At 46.9% G+C, this 15,357-nt stretch overlaps 1 long non-coding RNA gene and 1 pseudogene across 1 annotated transcript in view; one reads left to right on the top strand and one right to left on the bottom strand.

Moving 5' to 3' along the window:
* Nucleotides 1-3,537: 3,537 nt before the first annotated feature.
* On the bottom strand, nt 3,538-9,574 carry LOC115100781 (annotated as a pseudogene).
* A 2,439-nt stretch (nt 9,575-12,013) lies between these two features.
* The window catches only part of LOC115082126, an 81,264-nt gene continuing 77,920 nt past the window's right edge, over nt 12,014-15,357 (top strand). Inside the window, exon 1 of the long non-coding RNA XR_003854083.1 lies at nt 12,014-12,097. This is a non-coding gene — a long non-coding RNA (uncharacterized LOC115082126). The remainder of the gene's footprint in view (nt 12,098-15,357) is intronic.

Below are 15,357 nucleotides of genomic sequence, written 5' to 3'. Positions count from 1 at the left end.
GCGCGTGTCTAGGGGCGGAGCCGAAGCAGTGGAGGACGCCGAGCCCTGGCGTGGCACGGTGAGCGTGGCCTGGGACGCCAAAGCGCTGGAGGGAGCCGGGGACGCAGCCAGCTTGCCGCGGCAGCGGGGGAGGTAGGTCCGGAACCTGTGGAGCTGGAAGGAAGGTGAGCAGGCCCTGGGGCGGCCGGGGCGCGCAACACTGTGAAGTTTCTTTATCTCATATGATGGATTTCCCTCTCCTTTAGTGAACTGTAAGCAGTACTTAACTATGTTATGTTACCTAAACTGGTCTGTCAGATACTACATTCACCACACTTGGCAATTGCACAGATGTGGAAGAGGACAATGAATGTATTTCATTTCATTTATTAAAAATGTATATACCACTAATGCATAGCCCAAGGCAGTTTACAAAATAAACATATATAATAAAAGCATATAAATCAGATAGTGATAGGAAACATACAGCTGCTTTCAAACAATATAGGACAAACTCAAGAACTTGACTCCATTCATAGGGGCGGATTTTAAAAGGCGCGCGAATAGCCTACTTTTGTTTGCGCTCCAGGCGCAAACAAAAGTACGCTGGATTTTAGTAGATACGCGCGGAGCCGCGCGTATCTGCTAAAAACCTGGATCGGCGCGCGCAAGGCTATCGATTTTGTATAGCCGGCGCGCGCCAAGCCGTGCAGCCTACCCCCGTTCCCTCCAAGGCCGCTCCGAAATCGGAGCGGCCTTGGAGGGAATCCTCTAACGCCCTCCCCTCACCTTCCCCTCCCTTCCTCTACCTAACCCACCCCCCCGGCCCTGTCTACACCCCCCCCCTTACCTTTCTCCGGGGATTTACGCCTCCCGGAGGGAGAAGTAAATCCCCGCGCGCGAGCGGGCCTCCTGTGCGCCGGGCCGCAACCTGGGGGCGGGTACGGAGGGCGTGGCCATGCCCCCGGACCACCCCGGGCCGTAGCCACGTCCCCGTACCCGCCCCCAAAACGCTACCGACACGCCCCCGAAACGCCACGACGACCGGGCCCGCCCCCCGACACGCCCCCCTTGGAGAACCCCGGGACTTACGCGAGTCCCGGGGCTCTGCGCGCGCCGGGAGGCCTATGTAAAATAGGCTTCCCGGCGCGCAGGGCCCTGCTCGCCTAAATCCGCCCGGTTTTGGGCGGATTTAGGCGAGCAGGGCTCTGAAAATCCGCCCCATAATGAATATGCAAGGAGAAACAAATGGGTCTTCCACTTTGCCTTAAATGTCTTTACACAGCTCGTTACTCACAGGTCAAAAGTGTAAGGAAAGAGTACCCTTTTGTTGTGGTGTGGTTGGCACAGTCTAGTTGGTGAACCCACTAGACCCACACCAACAGCTGGTGAACATGCCCTGGGACAGGACAGAAACGATGCTTCATGTTTACCAACCCATTTACCCACAGGTTGAGCCCTTGAGTTCTAGGGGCCAGCAGGACTTGGGCAATGGTCCCACAGGGCAAGGATAAAGAGCCTGGGGCCAAGTTGAGGTTAGGGCAGATGGCAGTCAGAGAGTAATTGGGTACCAGCCAAGGGTCAGCAAGCAAGTGAAATCCAGGTTCAGAGAGTGGTCAGTGGCAGCCAGCAGACGAAAGAGTAGTCCAGATCCATGCAGTGGTCAGATCCGAGAAATCAGGGAAGGAGCAAGGCAGGGCAGGTGGGAGAGACAAGGCAGGGCAGGAAGCAGGAAAGAGGAACAGTAGTAACATACACTGCAAATCAAGGCAGGAGACCCGTTGCTAAGGCATTGGACAGAAGAACAGCTGGGGTTTAAATACTCAGCCATGCTGACATCATCAGGGAACATCAGGATGAAATTTTCCAAGATGGGGCCTTTTTAATATGGTGCACAGTGCATGCATGTACCTAGGTGGAACGGTGTCCAAAGGTAAAATATGGCGGTGTCCATGCTGCTGGATAGAACACGGCATGCTAGCATTGGAGTGGTGAGGCTGCTCATAGGGCCATCCTGTGAGCAACCAAATGTTACAAAAAGGAAGTGAGTTCCACATAACTGGGACAACTACTGAAAACACACACTCTCTTATTACAGACAGTCTAGCTTGGTGGATATAATTGGAAGTACCAGCAGTCCCCTTTGTGAAAAACGCAGTGCTCGTGTAGGATTATAAATATGCAAAAGGACATTCATCCAAGTACACAAGCCCAATGCCAGTAATTTATGTGCAAGCATTGCGATAAGATCCTTGATTGAATTGAAAGTCAATGTAGCTGAAATATGATCCCACATTGAATGGCTAATAATAAGTCGCACTGCTGAATTTTGCAGTAGTTGCAATGCGTGAAGTGTGTTCAATGGAAGACAGATTATATATAGAGCATTACAATAATCATTTGTAGGTAATATCAATGTGTGAACATCTGCTCCAAAGACAGACGTACTAAGTAAAGGCTTCAAATCATGCAAAAGACGGAGCTTTATAGAATCCTGCATATGTAATTGTGTAGGAAAACAAAGTGGCAGAGACTGTGTAATTGAAACAACTGACTTTTGCTCTGAAGGAACAAAGTGACACATGATTTGATATGGTCCCCTTATTGGACCTAGGGAAGAGCAATTATAGATTCAAATTCTGAATGGTTAGGGATGATATCTTACATAGTATATGCTCTTACATTTGTCTATTTAGATATGTCAGATGTACCTTTCTCTTCAGGAGTTTATTGATGTACTTGTTATGTTTTACTTTGCTAAACTGGAAGTTTTGGTGCCTGTTTAAGGTAAAAATTTATTTAAAAAATTCTTGCAAAACAAGTGTAGGTCTTTAAAGTAAATTCTCGTAGTTTATTTTGAATAGTGAAAATTACATGCAATCATGGAGAAGGAGCCTACTGGTTAGAGCAATAAGCTACAAGCCAGGGTTCAAATCCCACTGCTGCTGCTTGTGACCTTGGGCAAGTCACTTCACTCTCTATTACCTCAGGTACAAACAAGATTGTAAACCCTTTGAGGATGGGGAAATATCTTCAGTACCTGAATATAATCCATTTTATTTAAAATTCTTATATTCCGCAACCGATGCAATACAGTTGTTTAGGCCAGATAACTGATAGGATTCGTGGGTTTCATTGACCCTTGGCCCGAGGTGGAGATTGATGCTACCTAAGGGGTAGGGCCCCACAGGTCCTCACCGTCGGGAGGCAAGGTCAGCTGCAGCAGGGGACACGACTGTAGTTCAGAGGAGTGAGAACGTCCTGCGTCACTACCTTGTGATCACAGGTACCTGCACTGAGATATATTGTGAGGCCCCCCGAGGAGTGGAACAAGAGGCACAGTTCAAAGGGGTCACAGTACTTAGGCAGGACTGAAGATACGATGAACCAGAGAAGGAACCTCCAAGACAGAGGTGCACTAGGCAGGCCCTGAGGAGCACAGAGACAGGATCTCTGAAGGAGTGATGCAGAGACTGTCCCGAGGGGCAGGACAGCATAGCAACAGAGTCTCTGGTGTGATGACGTAGGGGCTGCCCCGAGGAGCGGGGAAGCGCAGAGTCAAGTCTCTGATGTAGTGACATAGGCTGCCCCGAGAAGCGGGGAAGCGTAGAATAAAGCCACTGGTGTAAAGACGTTAAGACTGGCCCGAGGAGCGGGGAAGTGTAGAGTCAAGGTCTCTGATAAAGTGACGTAGAGGCTGTCCCGAGGAGCGGGGAAGCATGGAGTCAAAGTCTCTGATAAGGTGATGTAGAGGCTGCCCTGAGGAGCGGGGAAGCATAGAGATGGAAATCTCTGATAGGCAGTGCTGAGGCTACCCCGAGGAGCGAGTCGGCAGGACCTCTGGTGTGGAGCGCAGGAGCTACCCCAAGGAGCGGGAAAGCCTGGTCTCCCGAAGGAAGTGCAAGCAGGCCCCTGAGGAGCAGGTACCCGAGCCAGAGTCCAGATCAGCAGGTGGAGATCCAAGGCAGGAACCACGGGTCCAGAGAGACAGGAACAAGCACCAGTGAAGCGAAGGAACTCGTTGCCAAGTCAGTTTGCATAGGCCAAAGGAGGTGCTTAAATATCCCAAGGTAATGATGTCATCAGTCAGGGATGGTCCAGGGATTCCCACCATTGGCCCTTTAAATAGAGAACAGGTGGCGTGCACGCACACCTAGAAAGGCCCGGAGTCAGAGAGTGGGCCGGTGGCGTCCCAGCCACCATGTGGAGCAAGGAGGGCCAGGAACACTACAGCGACAATGGCTGGCCAGAGCCACGAGTTCCCCTGGAAAGGAGGGCCAGGCATGGCAGGATGTGAGTTGGGTTGGCTGCAGCCGCCCGCGGCCGACAGTCATAACAATAACAGGTCAAACATTCATAAAATAGTATAAAAACATTAACATTTTTAAACAATATATAAAATAAATACATCCGGTCATACATAAAACTATAAATAAAACACAAAAAAGTCTATAAAGCTTAATTACTTAAAAGTCTCACTAAAATATAAAGCTTTAAGTTGCTTTCCTGTTCTGCCCTTAATTCAAGTGGCAGCCCATTCCATAAAACTGGGCCCAAATATGAGAACGCTTGGGATCATATCTGCTGCAGTTTATATTCATTCAATGGAGGGATGCTTAAGAACTAGTACCAGTAGATCGCAGGGTGTGCGAGGGTTTACAAAAGGCAACTTAAAAGACTGGAAATGTCTGAATGAAACATTTTATGAATTAAAGTTGTAATTTTAAATTAAGCACACCAATGCACTGGAAGCCAATGTAATTCATGCAATATAAGCATAATGTGATTGTTTCGAGAACTATCGGCAATTAATCTAGCTGTGGTATGCTGGGTAAGTTGCAATATATATATATATGGAATTTTTAGGTAAACCATTGTAAAGAATGTTACAGTAGTAAAAAGTTCCTATTACAGTCACCTAAAGCACAGACCAAAAAGATGCCTTAGGTAATATGGGGTAGATTTACAAACATGGCGCGTTCGTGTACTTTTGTTGGCGCTCCAGGCGCAAACAAAAGTACGCGGGATTTTAGTAGATACGCGCGTAGCCGCGCGTATCCGCTAAAATCCGGGATCGGCGCACGCAAGGCTATTGATTCCGTATAGCCTGCGCGCACCGAGCCGCGCAGCCTACCTCCGTTCCCTCCGAGGCCGCTCCGAAATCGGAGCGGCCTCGAAGGGAACTTTCTTTTGCCCTCCCCTCACCTTCCCCTCCCTTCCCCTACCTAACCCACCTGCCCGGCCCTGTCTAAACCCCACCCTTACCTTTGTTGGGGGATTTACGCCTCCCGGAGGGAGACGTAAATCCCCGCGCGCCAGCGGGTCGTTAGCGTGCCGGGACGCAACCTGGGGGCGGGTCTGGAGGGCGCGGCCATGCCCCCGGACCGCCCCGGGCCGTAACCACGCCCCCGGACCCGCCCCCGAAACGCTCCCGACACGCCCCGAAAACGCCGCGCGGATCGGGCCCGCCCCCGACACGCCCCCTCTGAAAACCCCGGGACTTACGCGAGTCCCGGGGCTCTGCGCGCGCCGGTAGGCCTATGTAAAATAGGCGCACCGGCGCGCAGGGCCCTGCTCGCCTAAATCCGCCCGGATTTAGGCGAGCAGGGCTCTTAAAATCCACCCCTATGTGTTTTAAAGATCGTAACATTTTAATTTTGTAAAATGCAATCCAACTAACATGTTTCAAATGCAGTCTAAATCATAGTTGAGAATCAAGAATGATTCCTAGAGTCCATGCTTTTAAAGAAATAGGCATAAGAACATGCCATGGAAAAGGTACAGAGAAGGGCAACCAAAATTATAAAGGGGATGGAACAGCTCCCCTATGAGGAAAGGCTGAAGAGGTTAGGGCTGTTCAGCTTGGAGAAGAGACGGCTGAGTGGGGATATGATAGAGGTCTTTAAGATCATGAGAGGTCTTGAACGAGTAGATGTGACTCGGTTATTTACACTTTCGAATAATAGAAGGACTAGGGGGCATTCCATGAAGACTAATCGGAGAAAATTCTTTTTCACTCAATGCACAATAAAGCTCTGGAATTTGTTGCCAGAGGAGGTGGTTAGTGCAGTTAGTATAGCTGGGTTCAAAAAAGGTTTGGATAAGTTCTTGGAGGAGAAGTCCATTAATGGCTATTAATCAATTATACTTAGGGAATTGCCACTGCTATTAATTGCATCAGTAGCATGGGATCTTCTTAGTGTTTGGGTAATTGCCAGGTTCTTGTGGCCTGGTTTTGGCCTCTGTTGGAAACAGGATGCTGGGCTTGATGGACCCTTGGTCTGACCCAGCATGGCAATTTCTTATGTTCTTATGCCATGCTGGGTCAGACCAAGGTCCATCAAGCCCAGCATCCTGTTTCCAACAGTGGCCAATCCAGGCCATAAGAACCTGGCAAGTACCCAAAAACTAAGTCTATTCCATGTTACTGTTGCTAGTAATAGCAGTGGCTATATTCTAAGTCAACTCAATTAATAGCAAGTAATGGACTTCTCCTCCAAGACCTTATCCAATCCTTTTTTAACCCAACTGCACTAACCACATCCTCTGGCAACAAATTCCAGAGTTTAATTGTACGTTGAGCATTCCATGAAGCTCACTTCATGGAATGCCCCCTAGTCTTTCTATTATCCGAAAGAATAAATAACCGATTCACATCTACTCTTTCTAGACCTCTCATGATTTTAAACACCTCTATCATATTCCCCCTCAGCCGTCTCTTCTCCAAGCTGAAAAGTCCTAACCTCTAGTCTTTCCTCATAGGGGAACTGTTCCATTCCCCTTATCATTTTGGTAGCCTTTCTCTGTACCTTCTCCATTGCAATTATATCTTTTTTGAGATTCAGCGACCAGAATTGTACACAGTATTCAAGGTGGGCAGTCTCACCATGTAGCGATACAGAGGCATTATGACATTTTCCGTTTTATTCACCATTCCCTTTCTAATAATTCCCAGCACTCTGTTTGCTTTTTTGACTGCTGCAGCACACTGAGCTGACGATTTTAAAGTATTATCCACTATGACGCCTAGATCTCTTTCTTGGATTGTAGCACCTAATATGGAACCTAACATTGTGTAACTATAGCATGGGTTATTTTTCCCTATATGCATCACCTTGCACTTCTTCACATTAAATTTCATCTGCCATTTTGATGCCCAATTTTCCAGTCTCACAAGGTCTTCCTGCAATTTATCACAATCTGCTTGTGATTTAACTACTCTGAACAACTGGACTCCAGCATGAGTCAAATAGCTAATACCTCCAATCCATAAATGTGAGGTCATTTTGTAAATTTAATATTAAGGAGTTATTATATAACCATGAATTCACTGCAGCTAAGCACTGATTAAAAAGTACTTGGTTTCGCTCTTTCTTGCCTTTGTACAAAGCTAACAGGGAAGCACTGGCTACTTTTACAACCTTGAATCAGACACCGGGAATATCATCAACGGCATGACCAGTACAGCCAAAACCAGCAACCAGAATTTCATCATTTTCCTCAATCAAACAACCATCATTGGGGACAAAAGATGTAATTTGTTTGCCATTCTTGATTAGCTGCACTAGAACACATTTCCACACAAACTTTAACCCTTAACATGGGAAGCACCTCCAAAAAGACAGGCCTTCAGGGCATTACCAAGTAAGCTTTCTTGTACTGCTCCTAATGCAATTTCTGCTCACAATGATGGTTATGAAATTTTCTAGCTGTATGAAGACCATGACACTAAGTATTCCTGCCTACCTTACAGCACCGGACCAAACACTTTCATTATCAGGACAGGCAAATAGAACTGAATATCATCAGCAAATGGGTATGTTATGCCCAAGGATTGTAAAAATGCTGTAAGCAAATATTGAATAAAACAGATGGAAGGGTGGGGCACACTACACACCAAAGTTTGCCAAGAGGAGACATCTCTCCCAAGCTGAACTTGTTATTTTCTATTTTGGAGAAAGGATTAGGATCATGTTAAAACTGTACCATCCACTCCTACTAAATATAAACAGTTAAGTTAAAAGCTATGGTTTAAAGTATCAAAGGTGGCAGTTAAATCAAATTGCACTAGCACTCCTATCATATTTGTCTGCATTAGAGGAAATCCAACAGAGATACTAACAGGCCGATACAGTACAGAGCGTTCTGGCGGAGCGCACTGTTAACCTACGTTTGGACGCGCATTGTCGACGCACTAGCTTTACCCCTTATTCAGTAAGGGGTAATAGCGCATCGAAAATGCACGTCCAACCCCCCCCCCCCCCCCCCCAAATTAATAGCGCCCGCAACATGCAAATACATGTTGATGACCCTATTAGTTATTCCCACTCGATTCTGTAAGTAAATTGTGCAGCCAAGCCGCACATTTTACTTTCAGAAATTAGTGCCTACCCAAAGGTAGGCGTTAATTTCTGCCGGCACCGGGAAAGTGCTTTTCTGTACACCCTCTGACTTAATATCATGGCGATATTAAGTCGGCGGTCCCAAAGGTTAAAAATAATTTAAAAAAAAATGTAAAATTGGCCCGCGGCTCGCGGGTTGAAAACCGGATGCTCAATTTTGCCGGCATCTGGTTTCCGAACCTGTGGCTGTCAGTGGGTTTGAGAACCGACGCCGGCAAAATTGAGCGTCGGCTGTCAAACTTGCTGACAGTTGCCTCTTTTTACCATGGGCCCTAATTTTAATTTTTTTTTTTTACTGAATCGTGCGCACAGGAGAGTGGCCTGTGTACATGCCGGGAGAGCGGGTACTCACCTGCTCTCCCACGAATTTTACTGTATTGGCCTATAAGAGAGTTGGTGTATTGCTTGGTCTTTTAACACAGGTCTTACTGAAGCTAGCTTTAATTGCATATGAATATAACCTTCTGTCAGTGATTAATTAAAAATTGTCTTCATAATGTCATAAGTATGTTCCTTCAGACTTTTTTCTATAGTAAATGGGCAAGGATCTAATTGACTATGTATATTTTTTATTTTGCATACCATGGTCGAGAATTCCCTAGGAGACAGGGCTCTGAATGAGGCCCATTTTTCCATATATTCCATATATAAATGTCACGCATTGATGGGATATTCAAAAGCATTTGCAAGGCAGGAAAAAAGACAGTGAATTTTTGTGAAATTGCAGTTTAAGCAATTCTGGTATGTAGTATCTTGCCTTTTCATGTTTTGAGCTTAAATAAAAGCTTGGAAATCTATGGCTGGTACCTTGTCTGGCTGTCTGGAGTGGTAAGCACAGAAAACCGAGCTGCATTGTAAAATTTCACATCTCTAGCTCATTTGCATGTTTCACAGTTGGGTGCCAAAAATGGCTTTTTAACATAGTGCATTCATGCATGCAAATGATGCTTGTCTTTGGGACTGTAATTCTGACCAAAGCAAGGCTGGGTCCAAGACGACTTTTGTAGTGAAAAAGGTGCTCTATCAATTATTAGAAAGAAAACATTAAAAACTACACAGTAGAGATATTTGTACCCAAAAAATGGCAAAAATTTGCATAAAAAGGTGACATCATGTCTTTATGTAGCTGTATCTTTGCTTCCAGTTGGCTGGAAGTCTGCTAGTGAAAATCCTAGATGTACGTCATGCGTCATGACTTACATCCAGTTATGGCCTGAATCAAAGTATAGATCAGTAGCAATGAGGCGTCAAAGTAGGCCTTATATTTCTTTTGTAACATTTTTTACATACTTTGCTGGCTCATAAAAAGGGAGGCAACCTCACGTTATGTTCCAAACTTTGCACTGGGACTTACCACTGGAGGTTGTACTAATCCACAAAATTTCAGGCCCCTGAGAAGTGTTGTCGGGCTACAGCACCTGGATATAATATGGGTAGCCAGGACTGACGCGTCTGCCCTCACCTGTCTCTTTACAACCAATAAATAAATACACATAACACAGGTTGGGATCAACAGGCCACAGCTTTTATTAACAACATCCCGGAGCCCGAGCCAGCTCACTGTAACAACCAATTACCCCCCCAGCTCATCAGCCACAAACCAGCAAGACGGGCAATCAGAAGCTATCCCAGCCTGTATGCAGTCACATCAAGAACACACCTCCCACGACTCCTGCCGTCGACCCCCGCCACCGCCCAAGCAAGGAGTCGCACCGTCAACTGCACCCAGTTGTTCAGTTAGGAACCACTGACCTGACACCTGTCAAGTAAGACACTTTTAACCACTGCAAAATCCTCCAATCGGCTCGGGTTACCCCCCCCAGCTGCGACAATGCCAAACCCATGAACAGTAACATCAACCAAAATTAGGGTCAGATGGACAGGTATCAGCGTCCAGGCGCAAAGACAGGCAAGAGGCGAATGCCTGCCGGACCCCAGGATCCTCCCACTCTCATCTGCCCCAGCTGAAGGGGAACCAATAGGTTCCCTAGAAACCAGAGGTTTGAAAATAAACCTCCGACTCCCCCTTTCCCTGCCTTATCTTGCAGCACGAGCCCGGATACGGGCAGCCGCAGCTCCCCCCCAACATTTAACTCCCAGCTTGCCAGGGAGGAGCCTGGCACCATATTACGGTGGCCAGGCAGGTATGGGACCTGCCTGACCTTGCAAAATGGCCATTTTAGGTTACAAGGAGCCTAGTACTCAGAGGTGACTTCCACTTAATTGCCTCTAGCTCTCCAACCAAATGAGATCCAGGTGAAAAATTTAGTAGTTTTGTTTGAGACCCTAGAGAACATCCACGCAAAATTTTGATTTGGAGGTTGAGGGTGGATCCCTGGTCCACTTGATATGGACTGTTATTGCCAAATCAAAATAGCTAAGAGAAACTGCCATCAGCATATCAAAGTCATCTTGTGCTGTCTTTCTTAGTTTCATCTCAGCACTGGACCCTCTCAAATAAATAAGACAACATTGGGGCAGCTATGTAGACTTCCTATCTGGTTAGAGATTAATGAGAAAAGTTTCTTTTTTCCCATTGATCACTAATCTGGAAAGCTGCAGGCCTACATTACACTGGCATCTTAATAGGAGAGACACAAAACTATGTTTTTTCAATGTAAATTTCTGTGGTACTAATTTTAGCACCTTATGGGCACTCATCAGTGCTAATCTGCACTGCTATGGATTGAAGGATTTTTGTACTTATGATTATAAATGAGCTCTTTAGTGGTCAGACTTAAGGTGGATACATGCCAGGGTCTGGAGGGAGATACTGTCTGCATCCTCTGGCTCACCACTCTCACTCTGATGGGGTGCAGAAGAAAGGAGGGTTGTAAAAAAAAAAAAAAAAAAAAAGAGGAGCTGCAAATTAAGGCTCCTGGTGCTGAAGCCCAGTAGAAGCTGGTTCCAATTGAGCCAGAAGCCCAAAAGAACAGAAGGAAAGGACTGGGACAAAATGCATAAATAAAATGAACAACAGAAATGGCTATTTCCTAGGACTATGAATTACTTTGCAGGTGCTGGAAGAATTTCAATAATAACATACAAGTAAACTTTCAATTAAGATAGGGTGGGTATTATTATTTTACATTAACAGACTTTTAAAAGGTGCCTCCATCTACAATGCATAGTGAGCATGAATACAGATTTCTTCTAGCTTTCTTTCAGATGATAGTATTCGACCTAATATGTAATGAGAATAACGAAGAATGTGGAAGATGCGGATTGCTTTAAAATAAAGGAATATTTCCATGCTCTGGGCACTATTTGAAAAGCCCATAAAGCAAGAAATACTACTCAATATTTATCAATTAAAACTTTTCTTGTACGTTATTATAATTAAATCGCTTTAAGCAACACAACACCTCTTGAGAGCAGCCCCCTCGGTTTCGATGCAAGGTGCATTTCAGAGAGTGACAGAAATAAACCCAAAACTATGAGTTTCAGTTGCAGATTGGAACATTTCCTGCACATTATCTGCTTTGTGTACTTTTGGGTTGTTTTTTTTTTCAGTTTACAATGGCATCTTCAGGTGTTTTTGGTTTGCGAGCGCGAACTGAATGCATGCCCTCCCTCTGCTCTCGCCCCACTTGACCTCTCCTGCGCCCGCGCCCTTGCAGTTACAGGTGCTCCGAGACTCTGACCAGGCTCCTGCGGTCGCCAGGGAGACCGCGAGCCCTGCGCTGACTGGAGAACAGTTGTTACTGGGGGAAAAGGTGAGTACACGGAGTAAGTGGTCGGGATTCCTAGTCTTCGGGGAAAGGAGTGTGTGTGTGTGTGCGCACGCAGTTTTCTCTTTCTCCCTCCCCTTCGCCCTCTCCCCAACCGTCAGGATCCCTGCCGGCGCGTTCCTGGAGCTTTAGCGCTCCGCTCGCGCGCAGATCACCAACGGTCACAGATGGGGGTGTGAGGTGATGGCGGCAAATTGCTGCGGCTCCGTGTCTGATGTCTTGCAACGGATAAGGGGAGCGGTTCGAAGTGCTCAACAGTTCATTTAGGATCTATAATTACTAGTTTGAGATTAAATAGTGCGGTTGCCCTGTTAGTCCACTTGAACGCACGTGAATATTGTTTAACAAACAAATACTACAAGTTGATAACCTTTTTATTGGACTGACTCCATATATTTCTTGACGAGTTTTCTGGCGTCCTCCCGTACAGATTGCGCAAAAGATAAGATTTTGTTTCCTTTTCAACGAGTTTGCTCATTTGTTTGGATTTGAGGGAGTGTTCGCTCACAAATGCTGGTCAAGAAATGTATTACTTTAATTAAATTTAAAAAAGCATCACCTTATATTGTTTTTTGTTTGTGAACATTTATTTCTGTGGTTTGAGATAAGTACCCACATGTTGGTAAGGGTTTTTTTTTTTTCCAGGCACTGTGATAGGGCTGCAGAGAGAAAAAGCAAAAATACAAGTACATGGAAATACATAATAGTGCCAAATAATTGACTTGAAGGAGAGCTGATAAATGACTTAGAGGCTGCTGTAATAAAGTGCCTGTAAAAAAAAAAAGTACATCCAAACTAGGCACCTGCTTTTTAACACGCGCACATTCGCCTCTCTTGGGCGCCCAATATAATAGATAAATGAGCTGCAGTGCTAAAACGGATGTGCTAGGGATAAATTATGCGTCCCTAGGATGTCTTTGGCATCGGGATCCCAAGAGACATGGCTGTATACGGGCTACCAAAACAGATGCTGAATTTATCCTGTGGCAGCAAATTTACCGGCACGATATATATTCATAATATACATGGCCTTTTTATTTTTTTCAGGATGCTGCTTATAAAAGGGCAGATGGGTCTTGTACCCAGCTGCCCATGGTAATATGGGTGCCAGGCTCAAGTCGGACAGCCGGAGCGGGGTTGATTAATGACTGGCAGTTCCAGTTGGTTAGACAGGGGTTGTTTGGTTGGTTTGAATGTAAACTGTAGTTGGACAGGGAGCAGATTGGTTCCTGGGTGATAAGCTGGCAGGGGAAAGGGTACATTGGCAAAGTTATTCTTTACTTGCCTGCTGTCGTTGCCGGTGCTGCATCACGGTACATAAGGGGAGCTTTATGCCGAGGTCCGGTTGTTCATGGTCAGCGGGTTTGGCTGTGACTTCCTCTGACATGGATTCTGAAGAGGAGGGTATGGCGGGCAAAGACGTCCGGAGTGAGGAGAGCGGGTTGGATCGGCCTGAGGCGAGGGTGGTGACTGGCACCGGATTGAGCAGCCAGCTGGGACCCCTGTTGTCAGGTTGGGAACCTCTCCAATGAATGTTTCCAGTGGCAGCAAGTCTGCGTCTGCTGTTGGAAGTGAGGGGGAGGCAGTCCCTTCCGGGCTGCCAGGAGTTGAGAGCGTGGGCCTCCAGGGGTGTGCCTGAAGGCCGGGGAATGCGTCCTCACGCGTGCTGTCACAGCGTTCCTGCTTCCTTGCGAGTGGAGAAGGCATTGGTGGGCAGGATGAGAGCGGGCTTGTTGTGCCTCCCTGTTGGGTACCCGTGCCTTCTGAGGTTAGGTCAGTTGGCACCGCAGCTGCTGCACATCTGCCCACTGTTTCGGCCGCTGCTGCAGGTGTAACTACTCAGGCAGTTTCCAATAGCCTGGGAAGGATGTTGTTTGCTGGCACTTCAGGGGGAAGGGCTCTTGGGTATTTGGCTGGATGGGCTTCTGATATGGACGTTTTGGAGCCTAACAGCTTGAGTCCAGAATTCGGAGACCCTAATTTTGCGGGGTTTCACGCACTGGTTCTGAGGAGTGGTTGGCAATGGCAGGGACTCCTTTCTGCCTTTTGCAGGGTATCCCGCAGATTGGGGGATGGGGCCTGAGGGTCAGCGTGCAAACCTCTGTAGGTTATGGAAAGGCTTTGGTCGTTATTTCCCTGCAGGGGGCAAGGGGCTTGCAGCTCCTTGGTTGGGGGCAGGTTTTCAGGGGAGGTTCCTTTTGGGTGGAGGTGGGTGGGACAGTCCTCCGTGTTACTGGCCTGCTGGCATGGATTTTGGGGAGTTCCATTATGTAAACATGGGCCAGTGTGTTTGACGTCCTGCAGCCGAGTATTTTTTGGGTTGGGGACCTGTGCCCAAGGCATCGAGAGTGGCTGATGGAGGTTCTGGGATGGCTTGGCCTTTCAGTTTTGCTGCTTTGGCTGTATTTGTTCCTTCACAGGCATCTGCCTTGTGGGAGTTGGCGGATGGTCCAGGTCCCTCATTTCATGAATGGTGGCAATATAACCCAGTGTCAGCAGCAGCTAATGCCTCATGTCCTTTGACTCGGGCTTCTGGAAGGGTTGAACCAGTCACAGTGCAGCATGGTGAATTGGCGGCTGATGGTTCCTCTGGGCAGGGGAGGTGGTAGTTCAGCCTGTTGTTCCTACTGTGTCGAATTCGTCAGGGGATATGGCTGGTTTAGGATTTACTTGTCGCTGCAGACAAGTCCAATGATTCTCTTAGAGTCCAGAGGTGAAACATGTTTAAGCATAGGAAGAAGCATGATAGATCCAGTTCTTCTGATTCATCATCTTATACCTCATCTTCTTCCTCGTCTGATTTTTCGCGAGGTATGTCTCCGGCTCACAGGTGTAGGGAGAGTAGATAAAGGGGCCGATAGTTACCATCGCCGGGGCCCCTCTTTCCTGGAGAGGATGTACCTAGGTCCCTGAGGAAGAAGATTCGGCGTCGCAAATATATTGATATATTTCAATTGTTGGAAGGATGTAGAGGGCACAGGAAGAAGAAAAAAAAAGGGTGGTGCTGAGTGTTTCCCAGGAGCTCAGAAAAAAATTATGCGCAATATAATTGGATCCGATGTTTTCTTCAGTTGGCCAGGGTCGTCGGCCATCATGATGCTTCACGATATGGGCCTTTACTGGCCTATGCAGATGCGATCCTAGCTGCCAGTAGGGAGTACGAGGACTGGTCTTGGCTCAACTATGATGAGCGATTCCGCGACCCACATGGAGAGAATAAGTTTATGTCCTGAGGTACTCAGGAT

Source organism: Rhinatrema bivittatum, chromosome 1 (genome assembly GCF_901001135.1).
Source record: "Rhinatrema bivittatum chromosome 1, aRhiBiv1.1, whole genome shotgun sequence".
Lineage (NCBI taxonomy): Eukaryota > Metazoa > Chordata > Amphibia > Gymnophiona > Rhinatrematidae > Rhinatrema > Rhinatrema bivittatum.
Note: the sequence above shows the minus strand (reverse complement) of the source record. Positions and strands in the feature narration are given on the sequence as shown.